The sequence below is a fragment of the Enhydra lutris genome, unplaced genomic scaffold (assembly GCF_002288905.1).
Source record: "Enhydra lutris kenyoni isolate GAN:26980312 unplaced genomic scaffold, ASM228890v2 scaffoldscaffold76, whole genome shotgun sequence".
NCBI classification, from domain to species: domain Eukaryota; kingdom Metazoa; phylum Chordata; class Mammalia; order Carnivora; family Mustelidae; genus Enhydra; species Enhydra lutris.
Window position 1 is genome coordinate 828,969 of NW_019154160.1, and position 9,980 is coordinate 838,948.

Sequence of the window (9,980 nt, forward strand, 5' to 3'; positions counted from 1 at the left end):
TGAGCTGAAGGCAGCGGCTTAACCCACTGAGCCACCCAGGTGCCCCCAGGACATTTTTATATATGTAATTTTTTTCTTCACTTTAACAGCTGCATTCAGCTGTGTTCTGGAAACAGTCCAGGAAATTGCAGAGGTGCTAAATCCTTTCTTAATTTCTACTAGCATTGATAGAGCAGTCAGTTACTTTGCAGTCATAGGGGTATAGAAGCTGAGGGGGTGGGGGGAGGAAAACCGGTTGAAGAGAGCCTGTGGTTAAGCTGGACCTTGACCTGACAAAGATGGACCTGGTGTCGAGCAGGGCCACCATGTGTAATGTGCCAGCACGGGATCTGCTCGTTCAGGGAGAACAACCAGATCCCACTGGAACTCCACCCAGATCTTAAAATCCCTGAGGCCCTGCCTTTCCCTTGTTACCTGAGGAAGTAGATAGATTGCACTGAGCACCCTTTTTAGTCTCTACCTCTGTAGACTGGGTAAGTTTGTGAAGTTCTAAAACCAGCACCTGTTTCCCTTCACCCAGAACAGGACACGAGATGAATCCCTGGACAGGTTAGACCGCTTCCTTAGTGACTTCCGGACAGTGTCCATTGTGCCTGCCCCTGCTCCCCTTACTCAGCATTTGAAGAGGACAACTTTGTGGTTTAGACACTGATTATTTTATAAACCAGTTACATCAATATACCGCTTTTATAGAGCCCTATGGTAGTTTCCAAAAGCTTCCACTCTAGTTAGGACTCCGCTAGCAAGTATAGAGACCCAGCTTGGATTAGCGTTAGTGGCATTTGTTAGCTCCTCAGGAAATGGAGCTCTCACCTCTCACCTTAGAGTGAGCACCCCATACCAGGCCAGCGCTCTCCACCTCTGCATCTCATTGTGCTTTTTTTTTTTTTTTTTAAAGATTTCATTTATTTATTTGACAGAGCTCACAAGTAGGCAGAAGAGAGAGGAGGAAGCAGGCTCCCCGCTGAGCAGAGAGCTTGATGCAGGGCTCAATCCCAGGACCCTGGGACCATGACCCAAGCCGAAAGCAGAGGCTTTAACCCACTGAGCCACCCAGGCACCCCTCATTGTGCTTTTTGATGTTCGCTACACGCCTAATGGATGACACAAACCCTTCCTGGGCTTTAGAATGGATTCAGTTCACTCCTTACAATCTCCCCTTTCACAGCTTAAGAGACCTGCCTAGTGTTGCATGGGAAATGGAAGTTTCAGGATTCCCCCCCCATTTTATTGAAGGGTGATTTATAAATTAAAGTTTTGTGTATTTAAGATACATGATGCTGTGTTTCAGTGTATGTGGATATGAAGTGCACACTACCATCAGGCTAATTAACATCTCTCACCTCACCTAATTCAGTACTGTGGTCCCTATGCTGTACATCAGATGTCCAGAACTCCCTTGTAACCGAACATCTGTATCCTTAGCATCTCCCCAGTTACCATACCCCCTATCCCTGGCAACCACCATTCTCTTTCCATGAGTTTGATTTGTTTAGATTCCATCTATAAGCGAGATAACGGTATCTGTCTTTTTGTTTCTGGCTTATTTGACTTAGCATAATGATATCCTCTAGGTCCATCGATGCCCCAAGTGGCAGAATTTCCTTTTTTAAGGCTGGATTTCCATGTTTATCCACGGACAGACGTTTAACTTCTTCTCCCGTCTTGTGAACAATGTTGTCATGAACTTGAGAGTGCTTGTTGAGATCCTGACTTGGCTTCTGCCCGATACATACCCAGAAGTAGGATTGTTGGATCAGCTGGTAGTTTTGTTTTTTCAGTTTTTTTTTTTTTTAATTTTTTATTTATTTGACAGAGATCACAAGCAGGCAGAGAGACAGGCAGAGAGAGAGGAGGAAGCAGGCTCCCCGCCGAGCAGAGAGCCCGATGCGGGGCTTGATCCCAGGACCCTGAGATCATGACCCGAGCCGAAGGCAGCGGCTTAACCCACTGAGCCACCCAGGCGCCCCTGTTTTTTCAGTTTTTGAGACCTCTCCATACTGTTTTCCAGAGTGGCTACACCACTTTACAGTGGGCTCCCTTTCTCCATGTCCTCTCCCAACACCTTGCTTTTGACTTCGGTGCTGTCTGTTCGGTCAGGGTGAGGTGGTACTGGTGGTTTAGTGGATGTGCCGCCAAGGCAAGCGTGACCCACATTTCCTGGAGGGTTAGTGATGTTGCGTGCTTGCTGGCCATTTGTATGTCCTCGGAAGAAAGTGTCTATTTGGGTCCTTTGCCCATTTTAAGATTAGATGATGATGATTTTTGCTATTGAGTTGTAGGCATTCCTCATATTTTTTTGATGTTACCCCTTATCAGATATTCTCAAGTATTTTCTTTCATTGTATTGGTTGTCTTTTCACTTTGTTGATGATTTCTTTTTAGTTCGATGTGGTCCCCTCTGTTTATGATTTCACTATAAACATGAAAATATTTAATACTTTGGCTTTCAGAATTCTGAATTTCACCTTCACAGTTTTCTATACAACATTCTGAAACCAGAATTCTTTTTCAAGTCTCAGTTTTGTAAATTTCTTTTTTGCTGTTTTACTTTTTTAATGGAAGTATAATTGACATACAAAATTATTAGTTTCAGGTATATAACATGATTCAATAATTCTACACATTATGCAATGCTCACCATTGCAAGTGTAGTTACCATACAGCATTATTACAGTATTACTTGTGTTCCCTCTGCTATACTTTTGATCCCCCTGACTGACTTACTTTATAATTGGAAGTTTGTACCTCTTAATCCCCTTCACCTGTTTCACCCATCCTGCCACCCACCTCCCCTCTGGCCACCACCAGTTTGTTCTCTGTATTGATGAGTCCGTTTCTGTTTTTCACTTGTTCATTTGGTTTTTTAGATTCCATATAAAAGTGAAATCATGGTATTTGTTTTTCTCTGTACAACTTATTTCACTTAGCATGATATCCTCTAGGTCCATCTCTGTGGTCACATATGGCAAGATCTCATTCTTTTTATGTCTGAGTAAGATTCTGTTGTGTGTATATACTACTTTTCATCCATTCATCTATCGATGTACACTTACTTTGCCTTTGTATCTTGGCTATTGTAAATAATACTGCAGTGAACCAGAAAGATGCATACATCTTCCTCAATTAGTGATTTCATTTTCTTTGGGTAAATACTCAACAGTGGAATTATTGGGTCTTATGGTCGTTCTATTTTTAACATTCTGAGGAACCTTCACACTGTTTTCTACGGTGGCTGCACCAATTTTCATTCCCACCAACAGTGCAAAAGTGTTCCCTTTTCCCCACATCCTTGTCAACACTTGTTACTTCTTGCTTTACTGATTCTAGCCATTCTCACAGGTGTGAGATGATCTCTCATTGTGGTTTTGATTTCATTTCTCTGATCATGAATGATGTTGAGCCTCTTCGCATGTGTCTGTTGGGAAAATGTCTTATTTGAAAAAATGTCTTCTGTTCAGGTCCTCTGCCCATTTTTAATCACATTATAAGTTTTGGGAGTGTTGGGTTGTATAAATCCTTTATTTGGTGTATTAACCTCTTATCGCTTATTTTATATGCACATATCTTCCATTGAGTAGGTTGAATTTTTGTTTTGTTGATTGTCTGCTTTGCATAAGCTTTTTAGTTTGGTGTGGTCCCACTTGATTTTCCTTTTTGTTAAACTTTTGGTGTCAAATAAAAAAAAAAAATCCTTACTAAGACCTATGTCAAGGACCTTTTCTCCTGTGTTTCCTTCTAGGAGTCGTATGGTTGCAGGTGTTATGTTTAAGTCTTTAACCCATTTTGAGTTGACTTTTGTATATGGTATGAGTTCAGTTTCATCCTTTTACATGTGGATATCTAGTTGACCGGACACATTTTTTTGAAGATTCCTCTTTGTATGTTCTTGGCACCTTTGTTGAAGATTAGTTGATTATGAGATTTAGGGTTTGACTTAAGGGTAACTTAGCACTGTACTTGGTTATCTATTTGAGGGAGAGGGTAAAGGTCCGTCTATTTTTTTTTTCTTTTAAGAATGGAGGTACTCGGGGCGCCAGGGTGGCTCAGTGGGTTAAAGCCTCTGCCTTGGGCTCAGGTCATGATCCCAGAGTCCTGGGATCGAGCCCCGCATCGGGCTCTCTGCTAAGTGCAGAGCCTGCTTCTCTCTCTCTCTCTCTCTCTCTCTCTCTCTCTCTCTGCCTGCCTCTCTGCCTACTTGTGTTCTCTGTCTGTCAAATAAATAAATAAAATCTTTAAAAAAAAAAGAAAAAAAAAAGAATGGAGGTACTTTTTCACCAAACCCGAGAGACATAATGAGGAAACAAAACAAGATGGCCGTTATATAATTCAAGTTTTACACAGGGTGGATGCTTATTTCTTGAGACAATACACAGCCTGAGGAGTTGAAAGCCCAAAACAGTATTGAAATGATGTCTTACTGGTTTTAAAAAATGAGAGATTTTTTTTGTTTTCTGCTTTTTAACTTTGCATTGTCTAACATAATATTTTTGCCTCCTCCCAAATTACTCAAATATAATGCTTCAAGAGACCATGCCATGACTTCTGAAGCTGCTGTCACAGACAGGACCAGATAACAGTGCCAGAGTGTTGGAAAGGCTAGATTGGAGAGGGCTGGGATGAACTTGGGTTAGAGCGGTCTAGTGGCTGGGGCTGGGAGCTGCGGCTCCTGGCAGGGAGTGGAACCTCCACTAGAACTTGCTCCTCTCCTAAATTCTGTTTCATTTAGAATTGCTCTCTAATTTCTCCGTTCTTCCTGGGTGATTTCATGTTGCCTGGCTTCAGCGGCACCTGGCCGCTGATGCTGTCCCCCCAGGCCCCCACCCCAGGCCCAGGTAGATATGGGTTCCTGCTTGCTAGGTGTCACATGGATGTCTACAGGCACCTCACATGACATGCACAGAATTGATTTTTTCCCCTTAAACATGCTCCTTCTGAGCTGCCCTCCACTTGGCTGTTATACTCACCACGTTCCATTGATGACCAAACCTTGCCCCTCCTATTCTTAGTAGGTATCTGATCCATTCCGCTTCTCTCTGGCCTCACTGCCGGTCTCTTAGGACATTTGCCTCCAGTTGCTGTGTGGCCTCCTGTCCCCTGATCTGATCTGCTGCCTCAGGAATTGCTCTGAGGCTTGTCCCTCCCTTGTATGGCATCCACGGCCCCTATAATCAGATGTGGCTTATTCTCCAGCTTTATTCCTCAGATGTCCTCCTCCCTCTTCAAACACACAGAAGCACACAGGCTTAGATCCTATGGAGCAAACCTCCCCACAGGCCCTTTCCTCTCTAGCTATCATTCTGTCGTCTCACATGATGTACCCTCTGCTGTGGGCCAGGCACTATGCTTATTGCCAAGGGTCTCTGGATAGACAAAATGGGCCAGTCCCTCACTAATTTTTACCTTTAGGTTGAAAGATAATCAGTGAAGCCTTACCCGTGGCAGGGTTAGACACCCCCTGTTGGGAGAGTCTGTAGAACCCTGGGATTTTCTCATTAAGATCTACTGTAATTTTTTTAGTTAATGTGCCCCGTTTTCCACTAGGCCATTCCCAAATACATATGTCTTACTGATGACTGGGTTTCCCAGCATAAAGCATAGTTAAATACTTAGGAAATACTTAATGGGTGGAAATCCACATGAGCAGAAGTTGACCAGGAATCTTTAACAGTGAAATGAATATAAAATATTTTTTTGACATGACACATGAAAGATAAATGGAAGGAAAAAAAGTATATGGTTGTGAAGAGTGAAAAGCTGCTAATTACTGATGTAGGAAAAGACATTAGGGTTTGAAGCTGATGGCCAAGAAAGAATAAAGAAATATCTTTGGTGCAAAACATGGTTTTATTAAAGCAAGGGGATTGGACCTGTGGGCAGAAAGCTGCACTGGAGTTGTCAGGAGTGGCCTGTTATGTACTTTCAATTTGAGAGGGGGTTAGGGAGAGCTTAACTATCTCAGGGATTTTGGAAGCAAGATTTCCAGGACCTTGAGGGTTGTAGCTATTGTTGGGAAAAGGTCATTTATTACCATCTAATGAAACCTGAGTCATGAGACCCTTCAGATGTTGATTGGTAGGCCATATCCTTGGGGGATGATTGCCAACGGGTATCTTGGGGGGTTACAGATAAAGGAAGTTTCCAAAATAATTTTTATATGTTAAAGTAGACTTACAGGATCCTGGGGCTCAGGCTAAGATTGCCTTTTACCCTTAGCAAAGTGTTAACTTTGGGGCAGTGGAGTCCTTAGAGGAATGTCACTCTGCCTGTTTCAAGGACTGGTTAATGGGTTGTAGCTTATAAGGAAATTTAAATAATTTTTCTTCTGCCTTTGTTTCCTACATCAATTACATCACTGGATTATTAGACACATACAAAGCTTGAGATTAGAAGGGCACAAATCTAGTCTTCCTGGTAGATCTTGACAGCCTTGTAGCTGAACAAATGTCAAACATTTATTAAAAAGTGAACCTGCCGGCCATTGAATTTACATTTATGAGGATTTAAAAAATGTCATTCTAAACTATTTATCCTTTTCTTGAAAGCTTGTCAAATATGGGGCTGAATTATGTGTAGTCTGAATTATGTATACTCTGTCTTTTCCGAATCCTTTTGAAGGGACCAGCTTGTTTTGTACCTTTCCCTTGGGCAAGGGGAACTTAAAACAGTAGTCCAGAGTCACACCTCATACAGAATTTTGAACACTTTGAAATTTAATCTGTTTTCACAGGTGACTAATTTTTTTTTAAATTTTATTTTTAAAGATTTTACTTTCTTATTTGACACAGAGACAGAGACCGTGAGAGAGGGAATATAAGCAGGGGGAGTGGGAGAGGGAAGCAGGCTCCCCACTGAGCAGGGAGCCTGATGCAGGGCTCAATCCCAGGACCCTGGGATCATGACCTGAGCTGAAGGCAGCCGCTTAACCAACTGAGCCACCCAGGCGCCCCAGGTGACTCATTTTTAAATTCACCTTTATATTCAGAACAAGGTGCTAGCTAAAATACTCATGCTCCGACTAAACTTTGACGATAGAAAGGCCTTTCCAAGTTTTCTTTGACTTCCCAGGTATCCGACATTGAGCAAGCTCAACATAAATAATATTACTAGCTTAGGATGTCAAGGTGACTGTCGCTCAGTAAGATACTGTGGTTTGAATTCTGGTCTGTTGCATACTGAATGACTTAGGGTAATTCAGTTACTTCGGTACCTCATTATTTAGAAATACCTTGTTAGCTTTTATTTTTTACTCTTCATCAGTAAAACGGAGAAACGGTGAAATGATGTATTGCAGTCATTTGCTTATTTGTTATCTTCCCTGCTAGACCATGAGTTTTTGACGCCGGAGCTAGATCTTCCTGTTCTTTGGATCTTGAGTATTGTCTTGGCATGTCAGTAGGCAGGTAGTAAATATTTATTGAGCAGAAATCAGGGAGGATGGACAGTCTTGTTAATTTGATCTGAATTAAAATATTCTAGTACTTGACCAAAAAAGTACTGGAAATGATTTTCCTTTCTGGGCTAGGGCTTAACACAGATTCTTTTATTTAGAAGGGAATAGAAGTTTCTGGATGGGGTGAAAAGTCAGCCAAAATGTTTCTACTCCTTTGTTTTTTTTTTTTTTTTAAGATTTTTACTTATTTTTGTGAGAGAGCGTGCACACACACAAAACCGGGGAGGCAGGGAAAGGGGCAGAGGGAGAAGCAGACTCCCCACTGAGCAAGGATGCTGGTCTTGATTCCAGCACCTTGGGACTGTGGCCTGAGCTGAAGGCTGACGCTTAACCCATTGAGCCACCCAGGTGCCCCAGCTCCTTTGATTTCTGTGAAAGACAATACCATGCAGCCTTCAGATATTTCTGTTAATGCTTTCAGCTGTCTGCTAAACTTGAGATTTCTTCCTAAATGCTGCTGGATGCAGAGTCCTTGATTTTGAGAGGAGACACAAGGATACCAGACTTCCGTGGAGTGGAGGAGGTGGAAAGGGAGAGGTCTTCTGACTCTTAATTTCCATGTGGATAAATTGTCACTCCATAGGCTTTTTTATTTCATTTGGGCCTATGAAGGAGTATATTTCTGTTGATCCTCTATTGGGAACAAATGGTCAGCCATCACTCTTTCAAAATAAAGAGGGACTTTGAAAAGGGAATTTGCAGAATTTAGATATTCTTCCTTTTGCCAAGTGTAACTACCTTCTACAAAAGGGCAGATCTTGCTATACTTGCTTAAGAAAAATAGTATTAATTCCACTTAATCTTCTGAGAAAATGGAAAAATCCTTCCACATGAAGCCTCTAGGTGATGGCATTGTCAGTGGTCAAGAAAGAATTGTTGAGACATTTTTGGTGCAAAAAGGTGTTTTTATTCAAGCATGGGCCGGACTGGTGGGCCGGAGGAGCAGCACTGCGGTTGTGAGGAGTGACTGATAAAAAAATACACTTTCAAGTTAGCAGGGAGGGGCGGGGATAAAGGAAGTCGCCAAAAGGATTTTCCTGTGTTAACGAAGACTTACAGCACCATTCTGGAGGGCTGCTGTTCTCAAGCCAACTTTCCTTTTTGCCGTAGTGGTGCATTAACATTAACTCCTTTGTGAACTCCTTGAGGATTGTCCTGCTCAGCCTGTCCCAAGTATTTGTCAATGGGCTGCACGTTTTAAGGAAATTTAATTTTATCTACATTTCTTTTGCCTTTGTTCTCTTCATCAGGGGCAAGTGGGGAGGTTAGATAACACACTCAACTCAACACCCAGGAAGGTCACTCAGTCACCTCCACAGACTCCTTATCTGGGAGGCACCTGTAGGCCTTGGACCACCAGGTAGATAGTGCAGCTGCCTTCGGGATTGTGGAGTGTCCTCTAATCTCTGCATCTCACATTCATCCCGCCTGGTGAGAGAGGTTCTGGAATGTCCCTCTGTTGGACGGAGTCACCTCAGAGATTATTGACTTCTTATGTCACCTTATCCCCAGTGGCCTTGAGCTTGGTCAGGTATCCAAGCTGCTTGGGTTTGCATGGTTGGTTTTTGGTCAGCTTGTCTGGGGGAGTCAGTCCTTGTAAAGCCGAAAGATGTGCCTAAAGTTCTTCTCCAAGGAAGGCTGGGTGCCAGGGGGATAAAACTCAGGGATTCCTTTTCAGGGCTGACCACATTCCTTAACCCTGATCCTTTAAGAGATATTTAGAATATTCTGGATTCCTAAGATTGTGCTTCAGAGAAGTAAGTAAGAGTTGAAAGTTAATGTAGTGTTCTAGCCCAATCTTTAAGTCCTCTGACCCTGTTTGAAGGATCATTCTAATCATTCGTGATTGTGTTCCCTTATCTTATACTCTCTTTAGTTACTAATTTTTATAACATAAAAATATATAAACCTGCATTTGTGTAATGTTTTGACAGCTCTAGGTGGCTTATCATTGAATTCTCTAAGCTGTGAGGAAGGTAGGAAATCAATGGGGTGGGGGTGCGGCACAGCAATGCTGGAACTGGAACCCTAAAATGTGTGGTGACCCAATGGGGTGGGAGCTGGTGGTGAAAGAATTCACCTGGGGCGGGACAGAGGAGACAGACGTTTATTGAATACCAGGGGAGCAGAGGAGAGACTACCTGCCTGGAGGCAGTGGGTGGGGACTTGACTTAAGGAGGGGTAAGGTATGGGAGCGTATGGAATTCTCCTTTTTTGGTAGCTGTGACTGTTGTAGCCGTTTGGTTAGTTAGGGCCTCTGGGTATTCTGAGGCAGGTTGCCTGATGGGCCTCTCTGTATTCAGCCAGGGGGTTACAGCGGGACCTTCGGCCTGAGATTGCTTTGCTCAAGCCTGTTGCCTGAAACTGGTGTCTTCCTGAGAATCACAGAGTTAGTGATCACAGTGAGTTCAGGCTCATCTTCCTGCTTCGCACCTGAACCACCTTACCAGAGGTCGCACTACATCACAATGCTTTGAAGACAGCAAGTTTGATGAATGCCCTCCTCTCTCCTTTTTTTTTTTTTTTT